A 22,885-nucleotide genomic window follows, 5' to 3' on the forward strand; every position below is an offset into this window, starting at 1 on the left:
GTTGTGCTGGGGTAGGGGGGAAGACAAGGTTTTTGCAACAGGCAATAAATTCTCATTAATCAGGTTGGTGTAGCTGGAAGAGGAATGCATCAGGTCAGAGCTCTGGGTCATATGCAGGAAATTTTGAGCTAATTTCTGGGCAAAAAAGAAAAAAAATAATTCAAGTTTAACTAAATCATGTTCATCAATTAGCCTGAGACTTTGAGTGAGGCAGCAGCATTCTTCTGGCTGAGGGTAAAACAATTAGGGAATAATCCTGTAAAATGTATTATTTTTGGAGCTGAGGTTGATTACTCACAGACCACTCAAACCTTTTACCACTGCTGTCAAAGTGGAGCTCTCCAGAGGTCTTCTGCTGCAGGTGTGATAACCAAGGACACCCTGGGTGTCTAAGAAAAGACACAGCCTCTGCTCACAACCCCACTTCCAGCTTAGGTTCACATTTTTTCTACTTTAGGTTGACCAAAGACAGCTTTCTGTCTTTTTTTTTTTTTTTTTAATACCACATCTCAAAAGCCCCAGTAGAAACTGGGGAATGGGAGAGGGATGCTCCAGGGAATCCACACCCAACCCATGGCCAGTATCTATTTTATTTCTTGAAGGCATCTGCAGACCCATGGTGAGGCATCAGTGAGGATGCTGCTCCCATGGCTGAGGACAACCAGGAGATGGGGTGGAAACCAAGTGTGTGAGGTTCCCTGGATCAGCTGCTTCCTTCAGATGTTTCCCCAGGAGCTGACACAGCTTAAGCCTAGGAACTGGAAGGGATTTTTGCTTCGCTGGGACAGAAGTAACAGTCTTGAACTTAGAGAAATTACAATACTTTACTAGGGGATAAATCTAATCAGATTATATCCAAACAGTCTATCTATAAATTTTAGCCACACATGTATCTCATTTTCTTAAATACCTAAACTGCTTAGAAGCTTTAGCATATTTATTTTCCTTTCATCCCTGCGAGGGAGAGATACACTGTCCCTATTTTCCAGCTGAGGAAGTTACTCAGAGAGAGATTTAAGTGTATGTATTCATGGCAGTCACTGAGTAGAACGGAATTCAGCATGGCTGGAAAAGCCACCTGAGAAGCTGGGTAAATACTTGGGCAAGTAGCTCAGTGGTCAATGCCAGCAGTACCCATGCTAATTCATGGAAAACAGGCTTAAGTGCATCTACTTGCACTCCCTGCAGGGTAGGAATGGTTTGAATGACAGGGGAGCTGGGGCAAACTAGCCAAGAATGTCCCATTATGCCATGGGAGTAAGGTGGAGGCATTAAAGGGCACTAAAATCCCTGGATTTTGTTTTGCTCCTTATTCCCTCTAGCTGTGTAAGAAGCATCCAACCAAGTTATCACACTTGGTCCACTCCTGTCTCCCAGTCAATGGGTCCAGCTCAGCCAAGTCTCTGCTTTTCTCCCAGGACCTTTTAGAGAAGCAAGAGCACAATGAAAAATCAGAGCAGCAACACACACCCAAGTGTGGCACCACAGCAGAGACCATTCCTTGAGTCCCAGGTCAGCATCCAACTCCCCAAAGGACAGAAACCTGACAGGAAATCCAAAATCTCTTTGCAGTCCACTAAATATTGCAGGAATGAATGGCTGGCACGAGGGAAGGAATGTTGGCTGGGAGGGAAGGTTTTTGGTTTGAGCTTTTCCTGGGTTGTGTTTATTTAGCGTATAGCTGGGAGGCACTTGCTGTTTCATATCTGGGGATGGAAGAAGCCCAGCTAGAGTTGCACTGGGAGATGGAAAGGTTGCAGCTCGAGCTTGCTGTTACCTGGAGCTAATTTCTGCACCTGCACAGGGCCTCGAGTAGTGTTCAAAGCATTTAAGGTCTTTAACTGGGGGGGTTAAGTCAAAACAGTTCCAAATGTGGGCTTTTGCATTCAGGCTGTGAAGTCCGAAGTGTGCTCACTGATGGCTTTTTGTTTTCCCCGGGCCAAATGGGAGTAAAAATCTACTGAAAACCATATCTGGGGCTTTCTCCTGCCATACCAAAACCTCCCAAAGCAAGAAATATTGAGTGCACTTCAGATTCAGTTTTTCTCAAGGACAGGACGAGAAAAAGGAAAGACACATTGTATGATGTCACATCACCACCACCAGAAGATGCTCAGATATGACATGGTGAGGGTCCCCTAAGAACTAAAATAGAACTTAAATTATTAATCTCAGTGAAATGATGCTGTTTCCCAACAGCTGCACATTGTCATCTTCCTCAAGAGCTCTGGCTTTGCCAAGCTTTGAACTGCAACTGGTTTTTGTCTTGGGCTGACATTTCCCATCCCATTTTCCCATTCCTCTGCCTCTGGGCTTGAGAGCATCACTTTTGGCCAACTCAGCTCTGCTGCTCCCTGGCCAGACAGGAACAGGCACCCAAAGGACCTGTAGATTCCCAAGCCTGGCTGATTCCTGGGCTCTACCAAAGCAGCAGACCCCTAATAGCAGAGGGTTTGGTTTTATGAGGCATTACCAAGCCCTCAGTGTTGAAGTGCAGGTGATGAGTTTCCAATCAGATAAGGGGATGGTAATTCCAGATGCCCTTGCCATCAGTTTCAGGAATCACCATGGAGGGAATGTTGGGATTAGGTTTCACTCAGAGCCTGGACACATTTATAATGTTTCAGTAAATGAATAGGGAGTGCTGTGACCCAGCTGGGAAATTTATGGCCCTGGTTGTGGCTCTGACAGGACTTTGGAGGGAGATATCGTGGGCTTCAGGGGTTGAGGCTCATCTTAAACTTAAATTGGTGTGGTGGTAAGGGTGAGAAGCAGAGATAAAGCAGCTGTTGAAAAGCTTAAGCTGTGTGACTCGGGCTAAAAGCAGCTCAAGAGAACATGCTTGTCGAGGTGTCAACCTTCTACCAAGTGCTCATTAATTGAAAAATATTCCAAGTGGACACTGAAGGACAGACCAAGCCCCATGCTGGGGGGTCCAGGCACTCATAAAATATGCAGATTGCAGCCCTGGTAGAAGGAGGAGGAATAATTTCATGGGAAGAGAGGTTGTTCCTGACAATGTGCAGCCACGGGAAGGCTCGAGGCGGGGAGCTGGGCAGCCCAGGGACCTTTCACTCCAGCGTCTGCAGTCACTCAACTTCTTTCCTCTTGGGGTTGGGCTGGGGGATTTATTGCCCCTTTTGGCTTTTCAACAGCATCTGCTACATCATCTAAAATGAACTCTTCAAGAATTGGAAGCTAATCTTTGCCTAAGCTACGTGCCATGATATGCTGTGACCTTCCTGATGGATACGTAGAAAAACTTGCCTTAAAAGCAGAGGGCAAAAAGCAGGGTTTAAAGATTTACTGGGACATTTACAAGTGTGATAAGGTTTTTTTCAGCCTGTTTTCTTTTATGGTAAATCATTTTTTTTAATTGCCCTAGGAAACCTGGGAGATGATGACCAGAAGTTGAATATTTTTGGCTTTGTCGCTGGAAAATCAGACCCAAAGCCTTTCAGCTCTGAATGGAAGGAAATTTAAAGCACACAACAACCTGAGGTAACCAGTAAAAACACTTGCTCTGGTTGTCCAAATAAAACCAAAAAATGCCTAGAAGTAAACAAAAGATGTATTTTATAGGCCACTGAAAAAGCCCCTTTTTTGTGTGTGTGTCCCTTTTGATCTGGAAGAATTTTTTTGAATTTTTTCCAAAGAAAGTAGTGAGGTCAAAAATTGATTTTTTTTTTTTCTTCATTAATAAATATGAATGTTTGGAGAACAGCCAAGTACTCATGATTTGTTTGATTTGAAAAATTTCAGCCAGCTGTACCTATGAAACTGGAAACCAGGTAAAAATTGCCCTGATCTGGGTTTTTTTTTTGACACTGAAAAGTCAACCCAGGTTCATCAGAATGCTTTTTGAGTTTCCAGCTCACAGTCCTAGACCTCCTAGACTCATCCTGGATAACAAAATCATAGGGAACCATGTGGACTCAGCTGAGTTTCCCTTTCATTTTTGCAAATAAACCTGAAATCCTCAGTTAAATGTCACTTGAACCAAAAGCAATCTGAGATTTATGCAAAAGACTTTCTTGGATAATTGATTCCAAAAAACCAAGTTGCACAGAAATGAAGTTGTGGCAACAGTTTTCTCATTGGACATTCACCAGAAAATCAACCTAACTCCTGATACAATGCTAGATATTTTCTGGAGCAATTATTTCATGTTTAATTCTTCCAGATCTTCATCCTGAGGAAAAGCTGATCAATACATCTCAGGGAGCTGTAGTTTTATGAAGCAAAGCTTTAATTTTTTCAAGTGTAGAGGAAAAAAAATAGTTATATCTACTCCTTCTTTTCCTACTGGTAGCTTCAGAAAATTCCTTGGGGGTCACATTCTTCTGCTCTGTGTTAACAGCACTTCCAGTGGTTAATTCCTGATCTGTGAGTAGGACAAGCATTAAGCAAGATGAATTAGGTGCATAAAAACAGCTGAATAATGGAATGAAATCAATTTCCAGGGTTGGAGATGTGTGGGGGTCTTTTTCAATACTCATAGTCTTGCAATTACAATTTGAATAGTGGGGTCCCAAAGCCCCAGCTGACTTCAGGACCTCCACAGGAGAGTTCACCTGCAGCAAGAAAAAAAATTGCTATTTTAGATATGCTACAAACCAAAAGCAAAGACACCCAGCCTGTTTTTTCAGGCCAATCTACCCCTATGCAGTAGTTTTCCTGGCATCTGAACCATCTCATGCAGCACAGGCCACTGAATTCCTGCCAGGAGTGATAAACACATCCCATTTTTCTTTCCTTATCTGTTTGCATTTTGCTAATATCACCTCTCATCCCCTTCTGCCCACTTCCAGGGGCTTTTATCAGCAGACAGCACAGAAACCCTGCCCAAGCAACATGTCTGCAACTTTGGTGTGGGAAATTTTCTCACCCATGCTGCTTTCTGAGCACCTAGGACATGATTTAGATGAGTGGTGATATGGGGATTGATTACAGAGGTTTAATTAAGATCAATCGTGTCCCAGGTAAAACATGAGGATGGAGGATGACGTGGCTTCTTGAGACTCTGATTACAAGAGATTCATCAAAATATATTGCCACTGAAACTGAGAAAAACCTTCCTTTGGCTTGCTGGGAGGAGGTTAAACATGAGTTGAAAGCCCCATGCTAATATTTGCTGAAGCATTGATGTTCATTGCTAAACAGGCTGCATGTCTTACACTAAAAAATGAAAAATAAAGAGAGAAAGCAACTAACTTGCCATAGGCTATTACTGGTTTTCAATCCAGGTCCATTTGTTTTGTATTTTTTTATGTGTACCTCAGGAAAAAGGAAAAAAAATAGTTTATGTGTTTTGTTGTATCACATCTCTAATCAAATTGGAAAGGTCTTGGGTAATCCCTAGAAATAAATTTAAATTAATAAATCTTTTTTTATGTAATCACCTCTACTTTCTGTTCTGGGTGGAAGAAGGGAGTTTGTCATCAGTACTTCTTTATTTAGTGTGCAAAATTAATTTGATAAATGCAGCAGTTTCAAATAGGAGAGGTTCCCAAGCTTAAGGCAAGCTATGAAGTCTATACATCATTCATAGTTATATATATATATATATATGAATAATACACATTTTTAATGCTACAAATGCCATAGAGCTCAGGTGGGAATAAGAACAGTTTAAAATAGTTCACTCTAGACAGAAGCCCAGCTCAATAATGTTTGCTACAAACGTGGGAGTTGCTGAGGGAGAAGCCAATATTGCATTCCTCAGGTCTAGGGCAGAAAAAGTGGAGGAGTTAAGATGAAGTACAGATTTTCCTCTAATCAAATCCAGAAGATGTGCTGTAAACCTTATTCTAAGAGATCTGCTAAGGCTGCAGCATGAATATGACAGGCAGGCAAAATTGTGGATTTGATCATTTAAAAACCTGTGGATTCCTGGGGTTTTGGCTACGTTCAGGACTCCGAGGAAAGACATGCTGAAAATTGCTGAGGGGTGTTACCAAACCCAGTTGCCAAAGGTTTAGTCTGCCCTAGTAATACAGAGAGCAGCTGGTTGAGCTAAGTCCCAGTTAATTACCTTTTCATTTCTGCAATCACTCCGTAGTTTGTTTAGGGCAAGGTGGACTGGAGGGTTTGGTGCCCAAATCGTTGCATTTATTCATTTGCTATAGAAAAGTTGGGAAATAAAGGCCTCATTATTGTACATATTTTTTCATTTAATTCGTTATGGGCATATTACAAAATGGCTTTGTAATTTGGGTAATCATGCACAAATGTTGGGTTTTGCTGCAGCATATTCAGATCAAATACTTGTTTGGCTGAAGCTGGCAGGCAGTGCTGGTGCAAGCCCAGCTCACTGAGGGTGTAGAGGTGATTGATTTATGGCTCCCATAAATCGTCCAGAGCCAGATCCTGATGTCTTTTCACACTCTGAATGGGGTAAAACTTTCAGTCCCAGTGATACAAAAGGCATTTTAGACAGAGAGGGGAAAATGTCAGAGAGAACCTGGGGACCAAAGTGCAATCCATGCTCATTTGTCTAAGGAAAACATTGAAGATCGGGCACATCTTTTTCCTCCCACTCAATGGGATCACTGTAAGACTCTTTCATACAGCAAAGTTTTCAAAACCATGAAGTTTTCAAGTCCTTTGTCCCATCTACTTTATATAAAAATCCCATAGTAGGTCTCCGGGTAACAGCAAAGTATGACAGACAGTCTAAACTTCCACTGGTCAGCATGATCACTGTAGATTATTTTCAATAATCACTCTTTTTCTTTGTCATTTTTTTATACAATACCAAGTTACAATATCCTGTAGTGCCAGCCTTGTTGTAACTCTACAGCACATCTAAAATCAGCATTTAGGGAATGTTTAAGCTGTAAAGTCAAGCTTTGAGATGATTAGGAAGTGCTTGGATCCAAGCAACCTTAAATTGGCCCCATTCTATAAAGCCTTTAAATATCCAATTGCTCCAAGTTCATGCCCCTTCCAACTACTGTGAAAAGAAAGAGGCAAGACCTGCAAGTCCATTTCTAGGCACAGCCTGGATTCATTCCTGTTGTTTTTTCCATCCAAGGCTTTGAATGAAGCAGGAGGTTGTATGGAAAAATACACAGTGTGATCATGTAATTAACATTTCCTTGTGTGGAACCACAGCCACTGGGGTGAGCAGATGGAAGAGGGTTCACACCTCTGCTTTCTCACCTTGTGGCAAATGAGCCCACCCCTCTCTCTCAGAAAAAAAATCTTGACAGGTTGATATGAATTTATTTTGTCTTAGGGATGAGTTGTGATGGGAGAGTGAAGAGTCACTTGAAAATCTGATACTCCATTGAGAATTTCCATCTCTTACCCATTTTAATCTTTCCCCTGTTATTTCCCTCATAAAAATCAAGCTTGAGCTCCTTTAACAAGTCTCTCTTCTTCAAAGCATACAGATGCTCTTCCTTTTACCTTTTCTAGTCTACACTGAGATGTAGACCAAATAGAATACCACTCCCCAGATTAGGAGCCACTTGTCCAAATCATCAGCTGCTTCTCCAGCCCTTGCCTTTTGCATCCCTTATTTTTGCTGCAATTTTAAAACCAAACCCCCACAAAACCCCTTGATTTGCCCTGTTTTGTTCTCAACAACTTCTTCTAGCTGGGCTGGTGAGGAGGTCTTGTCCAGCTCTTCCAATACCTGACCTGACATCTGTTTTCTGAAGGATTTAGAGCAATAATCTGCCCAATGAATGATCCAGCTGGCTTCATAGTCTTACATTCTGGATTAAATTGTAACAGAGAGGAAAGACATACTTGTGGGTTTGACATCAGCGTGGAGGCAGAAAATACCATTTACTGTGAGCTGTTCCAGTGTGACTTTGTTTAGGAAAGCATGCAGGTCATTGTAAGAAGATGACTATTTTACACTTCCATCTTTTCTGTGTTCTCCAGAATCCTCCAACTCCCCAGAGAAGACAAAAATATGCAGAATAGAATAAGATGCTTTTCGTGATGCATCTAGCTATAATCCTTGATAATTCCAGGCTAGGGCTGTGGAAGAAATGACCAGACTTTATTCACTTTATGTTGTGAAGTAGTTTTTTTTAAGTATGTTTGCAGCTGACTTTCCTACTGCTGCACTCCCTTTGCCTGCAATATTTTGGCTCTCACAGTCTGGGTAGGTTCAACATGGCCACGAGGGGTTTGGAAGACCTCACAAGGAAGACCTCCTACAGTCAGTGATAAATGCTGTCCCTTCAGTGAGGAAATAGCCTCTTAGCTGTGAGTAGGTATTGCATCAGTGTCCCAGGAGAGGGATCTGCTCTTGGAAGGGTCTGCTTTCCTTGAGCTCTCAAGATCTTGACCATTCTTTCACCAAAAAGCTTTATGTGAGCGTTGTGCCTGTTCACTCCAATATCCTGTCAACATCTGAAGGTGTTTCTAGCCAGAGCAGGGACCTTATTTCCAAAGCTGAATGTTCTTTACAGAGAAAGGCTTACTCATTTCCCTTAACTCAGAAATCATATTTTTAAAAAGAAATGGCTTGAGCCATCTAGAGCTTTAGATGTCAGAACTCCAACTGGAGCACAGCTCACTGGCCTCTGGTGTTAATATATTGTTCCAGTGACAAACCCAACCCATGAAGTGGGTTGACCAGCTTCCAGTTGATTAAAGGTGTTCTCCAGAAGAACAGTCTAATATGGAGTTGACAAAGGCATGGAAACTATGTCTGCTTCCAGTAAAACTCCTTGCCTCCTTGCCAGGCACAGAATTAAAAAGATCTGCCTTCAAACTCCAGGCCATGAACTTACTTCATGTTTTAGTGTCACCGTTCTCCTTACCTCCATGTTCCAGCCATTGCTAAGAAACTAACAGAATATCATCTGCCTGCAAGCCCAGGATGCTCTTTGACTTTTTTTCTTCTTTCTTCCCCCATCCCAGTAGCAGCACATCAGCCTGATCTGGGCTGCAGCTGCCTCTCTTCTTTTATGTTGGTCCAGCAAACCCCAAAGGCACGAACCGAAAAATGATTTGGCCAGAGGTGTTGCTGGTTCCTCTGTAGCCATCCCTAACTGCTCTGCATCTTGGCCTGACCTTTGACAAATTCTTAGAAGAAGGTGGACCAACTGAAGTTGGTTATTGCTTTCTGATGACAGTGCTGAAGGTGATGATGGCCCTGGAGTGCAGCTCATCGCGTTGGATTGATTTAGCGCATGTTCTGTGCCCTGTGGTCTGGGATTCATTCCCTGCATTGCAATGTGCTTTTTGGGCTCACGCTCCAGCAGTGACTTTCAAATACTCATTTCTCTTCAGCCCATACTTTTATTACCCTGAGTGGGTCTGTATATAGCTCTAGACTGCTGCAGATTTCCAAGGGCTGCATCCCAACAACTATCACTTTCCAGTTTCATTCCCCTCAAGAAATTCTGTCAACAGCTTCTCCCACTTCCATTAATCTTGTGTTTTACCATCTCAAAGCCTCCCATTCTCTCAACTCCCTTAAAGATGTGACCAGTGCTTCTCCTTGAGTGCTGACAATTGCTTTCTCATCCTGATGTGGAGCTGCTCTCCCTGCTAAGAACCACGTGCAGCTTCCAGTAATACCTATTCATCAGTAAAGGAGGTAGTGAGCCAGGTCTGGATTTCCACATTTGAGGTACTGATGTATTTTACATACCTTTCCTTTCTCAAAAGGGATTTTTCTGTCTCTGAACACTAAATATGAGAAGCATTTTTCAGATTCTTTGACAGAATGCTTTTAACATATCAGCAGGGCCAATAAATCTTCTCCATTCATTCTCTCCACTTTTATTCGCAGTGAAGTATTGATCAGGAACAAGCAGGGATTGTCAGGACAGTTCTCAAATGGAAGTGATGCGTGGTTGCTACCAGTACACCAAGACCAACAGCTTTGCTTGGAGCTGTTGGACTCAAGGATTTTCTTTCAGCAACAAAGAAACCCAGAGAGACAACATTTAGCCACACCAGACCACAAACCTCTCAGACCTCTCCACTGCATTCAGTTCTCAGCTTTGCTTTCCTTCACCCCCTCTTTCCCTGTGGTTTGTTTTTTGTTTTGTTTTTTTTTTTTAATTGCACAACTTTTTCTCTTTCCAAAGTGCAAGAAATTGATGGGGTCAGAGTGCCTGATTTCAAGCAGGGATGGGGTGACATAAGGTACAGTAATATTGGTGCCAAAGGGAATCCCTTCACCTTCTCTCAGTGCTTCAGGCTTGGAAAACCCAAGGGTTCATCCCTGTGTTGCTATACATCCTTTTTTTTTGTGCCACTGCGTGGTTGGGAGCTACCTCTGGAAGAAGTAACCCTCTGGGGATTAGGGAAGTGATCAGAAAAGAAATAATATAATTTATAGAAAAAACCAAATATAATTCACAAGGAATCCAGGAGGGTTGCAGAAGAAGAGGTCAGAGGAGCAAAGGGAAGGGACAGCTGTCTGTTCAGTCAAAATGTCAGAAATCCTGTCAAGTGTCCTGGGTTGTGAAAAGTCCTCTCAGACACTGGTTAGAGGTCTCTGAATCAGGGCTGTTAAACCAACCAGTGCCATAGAGGATTATCCTGAATTAGCAAAAAACCATGACCCAACCAATTTTCCATTTCAAGTTTCCATGAGTCTGTAAATCTGTGACTTTTTTTTTCCTCTGTTTCTCTTTATATGAAAGTTTCTCCATGCCCTGTTATTTTATGTTTTGTTGTTTTGGGGTTTGTTTGTCTGATCATTAGAATTCTTCCTCAAAATTCTGGTGACATATTGTGCTTTTTGTCAGCCTTGGCAAGGACACAGGGCCAGTGCCTGTGACCCCCCCACCAAGGGGAATGGAATGTCAAGATGTAGTTGTGGCTCAAGAAGAGTCAGTGAAGTTTGGTGTGGGGAGTCTATTTTTAGTGGCTAAAGATTGTTCCAAGGTTAAAGGAAAATACAATCCTGGGGAGAAGGTGGAGGGAATATTTGCCCTCCCTGGAGGGAATCCAAGAGGGTTGCAGAAGAAGAGGTCAGAGGAGCAAAGGGAGGGGAGAGCTATCTGTGACACAGCTGTTTTTGAAAACAAAGGGGAAAAAAAAAATAAGTTGGATGGTAATCCCTTACATCGTATCCCACTGAAGCATTTTTCAGAGTGGTGGAATGGAACAAATGTACAGTCATATTTAAGGCATTGGACCACCTACATCTTAACAGATCTGCAAATTGACGTTAATGAAGCCATTTATGTTTGAAAAAAAAAATGGAAATTCAGCTGGAAAAATAGAATGAGTGCTGAAACACTGGCTCACTTGTTCAAACCAATTTGCTAAAGCAGGATTTCATATGTTTGCTGGAGAAAAGAGCAGAAAAGACAAAGCAGTGGAAGGAAGATGTATCTCAGGCAATGCTTTCCTCCAACGTGTTTCTGACCAGTGTAGGAAGACCTTAGGTGGTATCAATGACAAATCCTTCCATGCACAGAAAGGGAAACAGCAGTTTATTTTTTTGGCAGAAAAATGAAGGAATGGGCAGTGTAGGACCTTTTTGGAGACATTTACTGGAGATACAAATTGCTAATGCAGCAAGATCTATTCACTTTAAATCAGTGATGCCTGAACTGGGAAAATATTCTGATTTTATTGTGATTTTTTTTTCTCTAAAGGCACTTGCAAACTACATAAATCCTGTATGTTTTTCCCTTGGATGTATTTTAAAAAATTAAAACTATTTAACTGTACTAAATAGTATAGTTACTTGACCAGACACTTGAACTGTACTATTTAAAGTGTACTAGAAGCACTTTTTCTTGTGGGACTATTGTATTTACTCCTTTTTTTGAAAAGGATAACTTGAAAGTGAAAACAGGAAAAGGCACAGGAGCTTCCTAATTTTTCTACATTTTTTTTCCCTCTGAAGACCTCCAAGCTTTCTCCAAGGGAATGCATGGTGGATGATGAAGCTACATATAAAACCAAACCACCTTGTGTTATCCAGGGTGTGCACAAGTCAAACTGCTTTTTACACGGGTTAAGAACGTGCTCAGAATTATTTCTTTTCACCTGCCAATCCCCAAAGTCTTGGATGTGTGTCTGAGGCTTTCAAAGGTTGTCCTCTGAATTTGAGGATTTGAGCAGAAAGCCAATATTGTTCATTTGAGGGCTATTTTTAATGGCTACACACACAGAGAGCTCTCTAGAGTTGCCATAAATATCCTGTTTGCTTTCTTTGTTTCTCTTTCATTTAGCTCCCTTGGTATCAAGCAGATTATTCTTTCTAAAATGTTTTATTATATCCCTGCTGCTCCCTTCGGAGGAGGGAATCAGGGAAACGCATTTGCGGGGTGGAGGGTGGGGGGAAAAAGGGAGGGGAATTCTATTTGTTCAGCAATGAGTGACTTTTAAAAATACTTAAATCCATTTAGAACAAACTTGCAGCAGCAAACGCTCACCTTTGGACAGGGATCAAGAATGGAAACTCTCAGACCAGAAGGAATTCGCACAGGATGTAATAAGGGATAAAAAATAAAAGAAAATAGAATTTAAAAAGTGAGAGGGTCTGAGGGGTGCCAGGACTGAAATAAAGCCAGGTCATCCCCCCAGCTGCCAGGCAATGTGCTGCCTTTTCTCCTTCTCACGAAGCACAGAAATGTTTTAACATTTCGCTGAGAGTGGGAAGTGCAAATCCAAGAATCCACAAGGATTCATTTCCCTGCCCGAGCTGGGTTTAAGCTGTGCTTAAACAATGAGGCTCTACCCAGTGTATCCCACACAAAGCCATATGCAGGCATTTGGGTGCTTGCAGAGCCTTTTCTGGTTGAAAACCTCTGATATTGGGTTCATTAAGATGAAAAGAAGGGAAATCAGATCCTCCTTTCTGTCTGCTCTCTCTTCTTGCCTTCCTTTCTGCTGAGTGTCAGATTGTATTCACCCAGCCACTGCTGAAGTTCATCTGCATCTTCCTTCTAGTTGGTTTTTGCTTGTTTGTTTGTTTGTTTTTCAAATATTTGGCTCTCAAGTTCAAGCTCCTAAAAGAGAGAAATTCTCCTAGTGTGGAGAAGCACTTATGCACTGGAGTAAGGGTTATTTTATTCTAGATTTATTTTATTTTTCATTTATTTTACTTTATCTTATTTATTTTACTTTACCTTATTTATTTTATTTTATATTTCTCTTTTGTCATATTTATTTTGTTTTATTTGATATTTTATTTCTTTTATAAAGCAGTGATGAGCTTTCCCTGTGCCCATTCTCCAGGCTGAGATGTCTGTGCTCATCACCCTTCCTTGCACTGGGGGGTGCAGACCCTGCCCTCACCAAGGGGGGCTTCACAGGACCATCCCTGACAAGCTGGGAAAATGCCTTCCAGCAGCTCCTCTCTCCTGGTAAAACCCAGAGTGTGAATTGCAGACACGTGGGAGACCCTGCAGACTCTGGGGACATGGAATTTCTCCTGTTCTCCCACCACCACTATCCCAAGCCCTTGGCAAGTCCTTCCCATTGCCATCCTGGCAGCAGCAGCATTCCCTCCTTGGGTGCTCCTCTCCCTCTCATCATCCCACGTGCTGCTGGGGACTTGAAGGTGGTGACAGGAGACAAAGGGAGCAGTCCCAACTTCCTATGACACTGCATAATCTTTGGTGCATGACCATCAATTTTAGGTTCATCCTCTTTGGATTCATCCTCTGCACGAGTGGCCAAGGCAGGGATTTGCAGGCAGGAGGTGGGTGATGGTGACATTGCCCCAAGCATTGTAGGCACTCAAAGATCTCAGCAGCTCTGAGGGAGAGCCAGCAATTTCCCCCCTTGCAGAAAGGCTCAGCAGCAAAGGAAAAGCATGACACAAAGTCATGGCAGTGTCAGATGTTTGTGCTCCTGGGGGATGGATAGCACCTGCCTCCCCTGAGGAAAATCGAGGAGAATTGGAGATGCCTTTGTAGCATGTCCTGCCTTTTTAGGTTAAAGGACTTCTGGTCTGGCCTTTTGCATGTGGGTATCCTGTTCCCCCTGCCCAGCAGGTGCTGAGGTATGCTGAATTAAGATGATATATTCTCTGGACAGGTGGAGAAGAGAATCATTTCTTCAGACAGGAGGAGAGGGGAAAGAAAAAAACCTGGTTAGAAAGTTTATCCTATGCTACAGAAAAAAACACATCATTAGAGACCCAGGATTTCTACATTTGTTATTCTATATGTTTTCTAATTCTGTGTTCTCTAATTTTGATGTATAATTGCAAGTTTAGCTTGTGTTCTCAATACAGTGTGTTGGCAAACCAGAGGTTTGTGGGTCCCAATGGTAATCACAAGGATTTGCACACCCTCCTTCATCCAGGATGGACAGGCAAGGAAAGAATGACATTGCTTGAATGCTTTCTGCCTCTAAATCTGAGGAATCTCCACCCCCAGGGCTTGTAAAATACAATTCCATTGCTGCCTTTACCATGATGCCTGCTAAGAGAGGTGGTTCTTGGAGGTCTGGGTGTTCACATCCTACCTGGTAGAGGGTGAAAGAGGGGGTAGGGAAGGAAGAAAAAAGGGGAAAAAACCTCAGGATAACTTGACCTTGGTGTTTTATGGCTTCAGAGGCCAAGGACCCAGGCAATGGTTTCAGACCTGGCTTAAAACATCTCCATGAGCTGCCCTGATCCCTGGCCTGAATGTCCTCAGGAAGGGAGGTGATGAAACAGCTGCTCTTGGCCTTGGATGGTAGGAGATGCTGATGTTCCTTAAGGTTTAAGGCATTTTCTGCTTGGGAAACTTGAATTATCTGAAGATTCCCTGAGGGGTGGGGAAGATCCATGCTACTGCAAGGGGGCCAAATGGCCAAAGAGGAGCCTTTCTGGCACACCAAATGTCTTGGTCCTTCTCAGTGAGACCTTCATGTTGGGTACCAATAGGAGATGCCCTACAATCTCCATGGCAACAGAAAATCTTCTCACTCTGCAGTTCCCCCAAGGAAGCCTGAGAGATGCTCACCAGAGTCCACCCATCACACGTGGAGGTGAAAAGTTCCCACCTTAGGTACATCACCCCACCAGTGATAACCATCCCTGACAAACCAGGAGCATCCACAAGGCAAAACAAACCTTCTGCCTTCTCATTGTTGCTGGTGGTGGCTCTCAGTAAGATCTGGTCAGCTTGTGGTGTGTTTACACACTGTGGGAGAGTAAAAACACCCCCCATGCCCCCTCCCCTCCAAAGCCATTAAGCGGGCTGAGGAGTCAGCAGATGAACTGGAGTGGTTAAACTCATTAACATCAGGTTAACTCCCATTGTGAAGCTCCTGGCTCGACATCAGAGGGCAATAAAACACCAAGAGCAACACGATGACTGTTATGATCAGGAAATTTGGGACATGTGTCATTAGAGGGAACAAACAGAGCAGCAGAGGTGTCTGGCAGCGATGCTGCTGAGTGTTCACTGCCATTCTCTCCCCTTCCATCTTCCTCTCGTGCCCTTTATCAGCTTCCTCTGCTCTTGGGTGCAAACAAAGTCTGGCTCTTACCTGAGGGTCAGAGAGATGAGAGACAGTGTTAGACAGGATATTCCCAGCATTTTCAATGCTTCCTCTTGGGTACGTTGTGACTGTCTGACTGACACGGCCAAGCGAAAGCGCGGCGGGTTCCCGCGGGACCCCGTGGGGCCATAAAACTCACAAACATAATAATAACAAAGCCATAAATTCTGACCTGTGGTACAGTCCGAGTCGAATAACAGCTCCCCAGCTGTGGAATAGGTGCCCTTGTTGTGTGAAGGTGGCAGACCCGGGGCTAAAGTTCACCTCGTATTTGTCAGGTTGTGTAGAGCCAGGACTGTTTAATGAGCTCAAAGCAGCCAAAAGCCCCAGCAGCAGGACAGATGCCCAACCATGTTTTCAGCCTGTTATGATTTACAGATTAAGCCTGTACAGATTTCAGCCTGTTAGTTTACAGATTAGGCTTAAAAAAATACCTGATGTAGGATAGATAAGGGAGCCGGGGCAACAAGTGGTGGAGATCCTGTTGCAAAGGATGGGTTCATCCCCTTCAAAACATCCAGGATCTTTTTAGCTTCAGAGTTTTACCCAGTGCCTCGCTGTCTTCAGGGCCTGAGGGATGGATGCAGTCCAGGAGGAGGGCTGGAAGACCCCATGTGTCTTTTTGCTTCTTTCTGAAGTGATTTTCTACCAGCCTTGCAGCCCCAGAGCCATGAAAGACATTAGGAAAGCTTCAGACTTTACAAAGAAGCAGGGAACTGCACTGGAGGAATATCAGAGATGCCTGACAGAGGTGAGAGCTTATTCAGATCCTTCCCAACAGAGAAGAAACAAAGTCTGTACACATAGAAAAGCCCCCAGTATCCCTTCTCTGCCTCTGAGGTGTGCTTGGCTGGGCTGGTGACAAGGAGATGCCCACAGGAGAGGTTGATTAGAAAGCTTGGTAGCATCAGCCATCCTCAGGAATGGATTTTCCAGGGAAAAAGGACACAGGAGACTTCTTCATCCCCCCATCTCCTCTGTCAGACTGGGATCATGTCCACCTCAAGCTTCAGTGACAAGTGGGAGCGGGCTGCTCGCCATCCGGAGAAGGAAGGAGGAGATGATTTGTTTTTGTGTGTGTTTTTCTTTCCATGTCTGCTACTTGGAAGGAAACATGTCTGCTTTTAGAGAACAATGCTGCCCAGGGCCGTGGGAGTCAGTTACTGATGTGTGCGAATCCTAACCCAGAGCCTGTTCCCAGGCCAGCCCTCGGCAGCTGCTTACATGCTAAAACTCAGGGATGCTCCAGGGCTGCTTGAGCACCCCCAAAACCCCAATATTTCCAGCCTATGCTCCTGTCTCTACTTCCTCCTCTCTTTGTTACCCCAAATGTTTTCCTCTGACTTTCCCCTTACAGCTTTTTCTTCTCTGCTTCCCCATCTGATGGACTAATGAGGACAATAAAATAGGGATGGAGCAGCCACCAGATTTCTTTCCTTTGACATGGAGCCCTTGGAGGGAGTCTAGAGGAGAGCCACAAAGATGGTCTGAGGGGTGGAGCAACTCTCCTATGAAAGAGTTGGGATTTTTCATCCTGGAAAAGAGAAGGCTCCAGGGAGAGCTGTACCTGAAGGGCCTACAGGAAAGCTGGGGCATGGAGTGATAGGATGAGATGTCTTTAAGATGGAAGAAGGGAGATTTAGATGAGAGATTAGGAAGAAATTCACTGTGAGGGTGGTGAGACAATGACTGGGGTTGCCCAGAGAAGTTGTGGCTGCCCCATCCCTAGCAGTGTCTCAGCCCAGGTTGGATGGGGCTTGGAGCATCCTGGGTTGGTTGGAAGTGTCCCTGCCCATGGCAGGGGATTGGAACTGGATGAGCTTTAAGGTCCCTTCCCATCCAAACCATTCTGTGACTCCTCTGCAACCAAGCACAACTCAGTCAGATCTCACCTTGAGAAAACACGATGCTCTCAAAGGTTCTAAAATTCCTACCACACTTCCCATATCTCTCTATAAATCACATCAAGTAGTGTCCATCACCCTTCTCCAGAACCTGCCTTTGGAAGCAGGTGGGTCTCCACATGTTGCTGCAGTGATATTGAGCCAGCCAGGTCACGTTTTGGGCTGGTGCTCTTCAGATGTTGAATTTTGGAGTGAAGCAACCTGGGCTGCAGCGTTCTAACTCCATGGGTAATGACTGCTTTGCTGCAGCTCAGGGCTGCAAAACACAATTTTAAGGATTTCTTCTAGATCTCCAAACAGCTCCTCTGGCTGTAGTTTTCATCTAAGCCCGAGCAAAGCAGAACTGGGAGAGCAGGAGATGTTTTAGAGGACTCTACCAAATACAATGAAACTGGAGGTGAAGGGGACTGCAAAGATATCTTTGGCAGAGTTTAGGGCACTACCCATAATCTCCAGGAAAGGAATGAGTTGAGAAAATACATTTCAGCACCACTTACCAGGTATTTGATGCATTTTATGGCATTTATCATCACCTCAGAGCTTCCCTGGTCCTCTGAACCTGGCTGTGCCCAGGGCTGGGAGACACTGCAGAGGGAGGCTTCCTCCTCTCCCAGCAAACAAAAACCCTTCTGGGATCCCTCAGGGTGATCCTTGAGATCACCTTTAACAGAAACCATGGCACTGAGTGGGAATGCAGAGCCAGGGAATGCTGAAACAAGGTTCCTTAACATTACCCCTCATCTTCACCCTGCCACCCGCCTGCCCCAGCCCGACTGTTGCGGTGTTGAATGGGAGCTTAGTCTGAAGGATAAACACATCCATCACAAAGCTGCTTGGCATAGGCTGGTGCTGGCACTCTCATCCCTTCCATGAAACCCCTTTTGAGGATTTTCTGTCCGGAGACCTCATCTCTGCTCCAGTTTCCATTCCCCAACCTGATTTTTTCCAGCGCTCCCCAAACCTTAATCCTCGCAATTTACCCAGAGCACGGAGGGAAGTGGGAGAACAAGGGGCACTTTAACCCCTATTTTAAAAGCTGTAATTCCCTCCTGGTTTTGTATATTTAGTTTGGGCACAGTTCTGAAACAAAAGGTACAAAGAAGCCAAGTTGTTGGGGCGGGGGGAGGGAAGAAAGTTGGTTTGATTTTGAGCCCCTTGGAAGATCATTAAAATTTCATAACAGGCAGAAGGAGAAAAAAAAAAAAAGGTTGTTTGCTCATAAGGTCTCTAGTGTTTAAAGAGCTAGAGACAAAACTGCCAGGGCAGAATATTCCAGTTTGTCCCATGGAATAGGGAGGAATGGCCCCAGACTTAATTACAAGTAAGTTGTGCACGGAGAGAAGGGGGAAAGCTGAGGGAATCTGATGTCTTTTTGCTGGAGTGTAAGCAGTTTGCCTGCTCCTTTTGTTTGTGGGGGTTGTTGTATTTTTATTTTTTAACATGATCTGCCTCAGTTGTCCCAAATTGGATGCGGGATGGATGGGGAGAAGTTTTGCTCCTGAAATTGGGTTCAGCTTAAAGCAAAACCTGGGAACAAGGAGAGAGGAAGGGGGGGGGGAAATGTGAAGCTTGTTTGGGGAGTTTACTGAGCTGAAAGCCAATGCGTGGGGTTTCAGTGGTGGTCTTGCTGCTTCTTGCCTTGTGAGTTTTTATCCACTGAACATGCAACATGAGAGAGATTTTTACAAAAGCAGGGAAACGATCTCTCATTAATATTTCTACCTAGGAAAAAAAAAAAATAAAAGAATAATAACATTAGTGGTTATAAAGCAGCAGGGAGATGATGATGAATGCGAGGCTGTGCATGAAAACTATACAAGGCTGTATAGTTTTCAAAAACTATGTGCTATTTCTGGGGTTTAGCTTCACTCCTTAAAAATACATTAGCATTGAAATGGAATTTTCAAAAAACTGAAAAACAACGTTGGCAAAATGTTTCTCAGAAACACAGGACTTGAAAACCAGAGTTGGTCGTAAATCACTGGACACATTAACAGCTACAATATAGAAATTGAAGATTGTAAAAAAGCCTTCTCAGTACATTATACAAATTACACAAAATAACAGTAGCAGCCAGTGTGTTCTAGTGATACGACCACTAGCAAAGGTTTTATTTTAGTGTCGAGGTTGTAGATATCAATTTCATTTTAAAATCACTGCTTAGGGCTTAAAAAAATAATTAACGGTGAAAACCTTCTTCTATTTTACATCCCATTTATGAAAGGTAGAAACTTACTGCATTGTATTTTATTTCAGACCTCTTTTTATTTGTCTGTATTTTGTACAACATGGCTTTATATATTGGCATATTTCTTACAGCAAGTTATATTTCTTCTTAAAAAAACAACAAAGAGCAAACACAAAAAGCTCAAAAACAGGCAAACAAAAAGAATTCCAACAAAAAACCCCAAATAAACCCCAGAAAAAAAAATCTTATTTACAGTTTTCTGTAGTTAAAATGATTACTAGGTAGCCTTGAGGCTGAACACATAGAAAACACGTGGAATTATTTCTTTAAAAAGCATATTATTTTCTTGCTGTTTTAATGAGTATAATACATTACACTTCATCTGTGCATGCTAATATGCACACTTCAAACCCATAAGAAGGACTTCATAATTAGGGGGACTATTTTTAAAGGTATGTAGCTAAATTTAAAGCCAAATCTTATTATCTCTTGTGGGATTCCTGCTCCTAAAATCATTAAGTGAATTAATTTCTGCTCTGAAATGTTCATCCCACAAGGAGATTTAATTTTTTTCTATTAGGATAGAGATTTCTCATTTATTTTTTTTTTTTCATCTCTTGGGAACATCTCAGCTTTCCTACTTTTCAACTTTTACCTACATGAAAATACAAATAAAACACTTGGACTAATTCTGTAGATTGCACATATGTAAAAACTTATTGTTTTTTTTAAGGAGTTTCCCAGTTAGGAGGCTGCTCCAAGCCGTGCTGAAGTTAATGACTCATTTCTATCTGTTGCAAAGGGATTTGGATCTGAACACTGGACTCCTTACAAATTGGAGGCTGGCCTTTCAGAAGAACAAGAATTTTATAATTTTGCAAATTCAGGAATAGTTTAGACTACACTTGGTCTGTTAATGATATTTTCCTCCATGTGCTTTGGACTTATCACTGGCTTTGTGGCTAACACAGCACGTGGCAGGTTATTCCTCACCCATGTGTTAATAAATCACTCTGCTTTGGCATAACGTTTGCAAAGTCAAACATCAGGGATTTTAAAAGCTGAAATTTGATTTGATTAGTTTTCAAAAGCAGGCAACGAGGTGACTTACCTAGGAGTTAATCCCACGTTCTGGTAATTAACAGAGGAACCCGAAATCTCATTTACCTTTATTAGAAAACGGAGAACTCCGAGGGGAATTCTGGAGTGAAGAAAGGCTCAAATGCTTTTGCATCCTTTTCTCTGGTGTTTTTATACTTTTTATTCCTTGCCATGGCGTTGCACGGGCCTCCTCACAAAGCTTGCATTGGGAGCAGGGAGGGAGGAGGGTCTGAAAGGGGTTAGCTCAGACTAAACACAGTATGGAAACAAGGACTATGTTGTCACATCAGGCTTGCTCAACACTTTAAAGCTGACTTGGGTCTCCATGTCCTGCCATAATGCAAATGAGAATGTTCTTGCTGGGAACATGTCATTCCTGTGAAGGTTCAATGCTGTCATGCAAGCCTCGTGGGAGCAGCCTGCAGCAAGTCCTCCTGATTTAAGAGCTATTACTGATGCTGCTATTATTACTTTACAGGGGTACAGAGGGGATGCACAACCTCAGTTCTCAACCTTATTTCTACATGGAAGGAAGCTAAGTGGCAAGGGTCCCAGCTAAATACATTTGTTGCCTTAGTTTGTAGGGATAATTGGGGGGGGTTCACTCCTAGAAGCAACCTCCTGATCATTTTTTCAGGGAGAAAGCTTTAAAAACACAACTCCTCTTTAAATGCCCAAACCCAGAATCAGTGGGTGCACTTATTTACTTCAAGGATGTTTATGAGCTCAGAAATCTTCTGCATTTTGGAGACCTGGACAGCTGGGGAGAGCAAAGATGGGCACGAATCATGTGAGCCCCCCTAAACAAGTCATTTGAAAAGAAGGTTGAGGATCAAGCTTTACATGGGATAAGAGAAAAGTCAGATTCTCTTTAATTTCTTTTTTTTCTATGGGTTAATGCAGGCGTGTTTCACAGGTTCCCAGTGGCAAAGAGTGCAATTAGGGGCCAGAAATGTCAGGGGCCAAGTGTGATGGACCATTCCCAATGGCATTCCCAGTACAAATGACTTCCCACTCAGCTCCCACCCCAGCCCAGAAATCTTTGCTGGCTCAGGGATGCAGTTTGCAGCCTCTCTGCTCTAACACTACTAAATAAAGACCTTTTTATCTCAGGGTTTTCAGAGTCAGAAGAAAACAATCTCTAGCCATAAAAAAACCCCACATCTTCCAGGAGCTGTGCTGAGGGCATATGAGCCCAAGGCTTCAGGGTGGCATGGCAAGTGCTTACTGAAGGTTTGGAGCCCCAGATTTGTCCTTTTTCTTCCCTTTGTCTGTTACACTTGATCCTGACACAACCAGTCATATCGTGTTGTTCTTTCGTGAGGGCGGCAACTCAGAAAATGCCAAATATCTGATTTATTTGTGGTTAAGAAAACAGTCCCCAGCAGGAACCAAAAGCTTCTCTCCTTTTTATTACAGTACCTGCCAAAATCCTGAAACTCTCAGAATTTGTTCCTGGCATTGTTACTGCAGCTCCAGCAGCTCTGGAGGGGTTGAGGCTCCTTGTCCTCGTGTGTGCCCGAGCACAGCCCCTGCCTGCAGGAGAGGGATGGGGATGCAGCAGATAAATGAGGTTGTAATAAGTTGGGGAACAGGTATAAAATCTAAATTTGGCTGAGAATCACCCTGCCTTTTGCTACTCCTGGGGTAGGCTTTTGCTTTTGGCAGTTTGCTGAAAGGGCCTCCATTGTGTGTTACTTAACACGTCTGTGGATTTATTGCAGGCTGATGCTTTCTGCTTTGTATCTGAGTGGCCCAAGAAGAAGATGAGGAAAAAGTATTCATCCCAGATCTCTGACTCCACGTTGCATCCAAATGTGGTAAAACCCTGAAATGCACTGACGTAGGAGAGCCCTGCTTGTCCCAGCCTGATCCTGAATGACACTGACACCCACTGACTTTTCCCTGTAACAGATGCTTAGGGAAAAAGGAGACAAATTGAATAAACAGTGGAAAAAAAGCAGGCTTATTTCCAGACCCATCTTTTCAATGCAGGACATGTGCAGAGATTGAATACAACATTGATTCCCCGTGTGTACAAGTCCACATGTACACTTTATCACCCGACTTTATCAACTCTGTCTTTATCACCCTACTGCCTGCCTGATAGAGAATAAGGAGAAAGGAGAAGAATAAAGCTCAAACCTCACCTTCTCAAACTCCATGAAAGAGCCAGGAGAGGTGGTGCACCACCCAGAGGTATTTTCCTGGATGATTATCCCACCTGGACCCTTCCACTGCCTGCTGGACCCCC

This window comes from Calypte anna, chromosome 11 (genome assembly GCF_003957555.1).
Source record: "Calypte anna isolate BGI_N300 chromosome 11, bCalAnn1_v1.p, whole genome shotgun sequence".
NCBI lineage: Eukaryota > Metazoa > Chordata > Aves > Apodiformes > Trochilidae > Calypte > Calypte anna.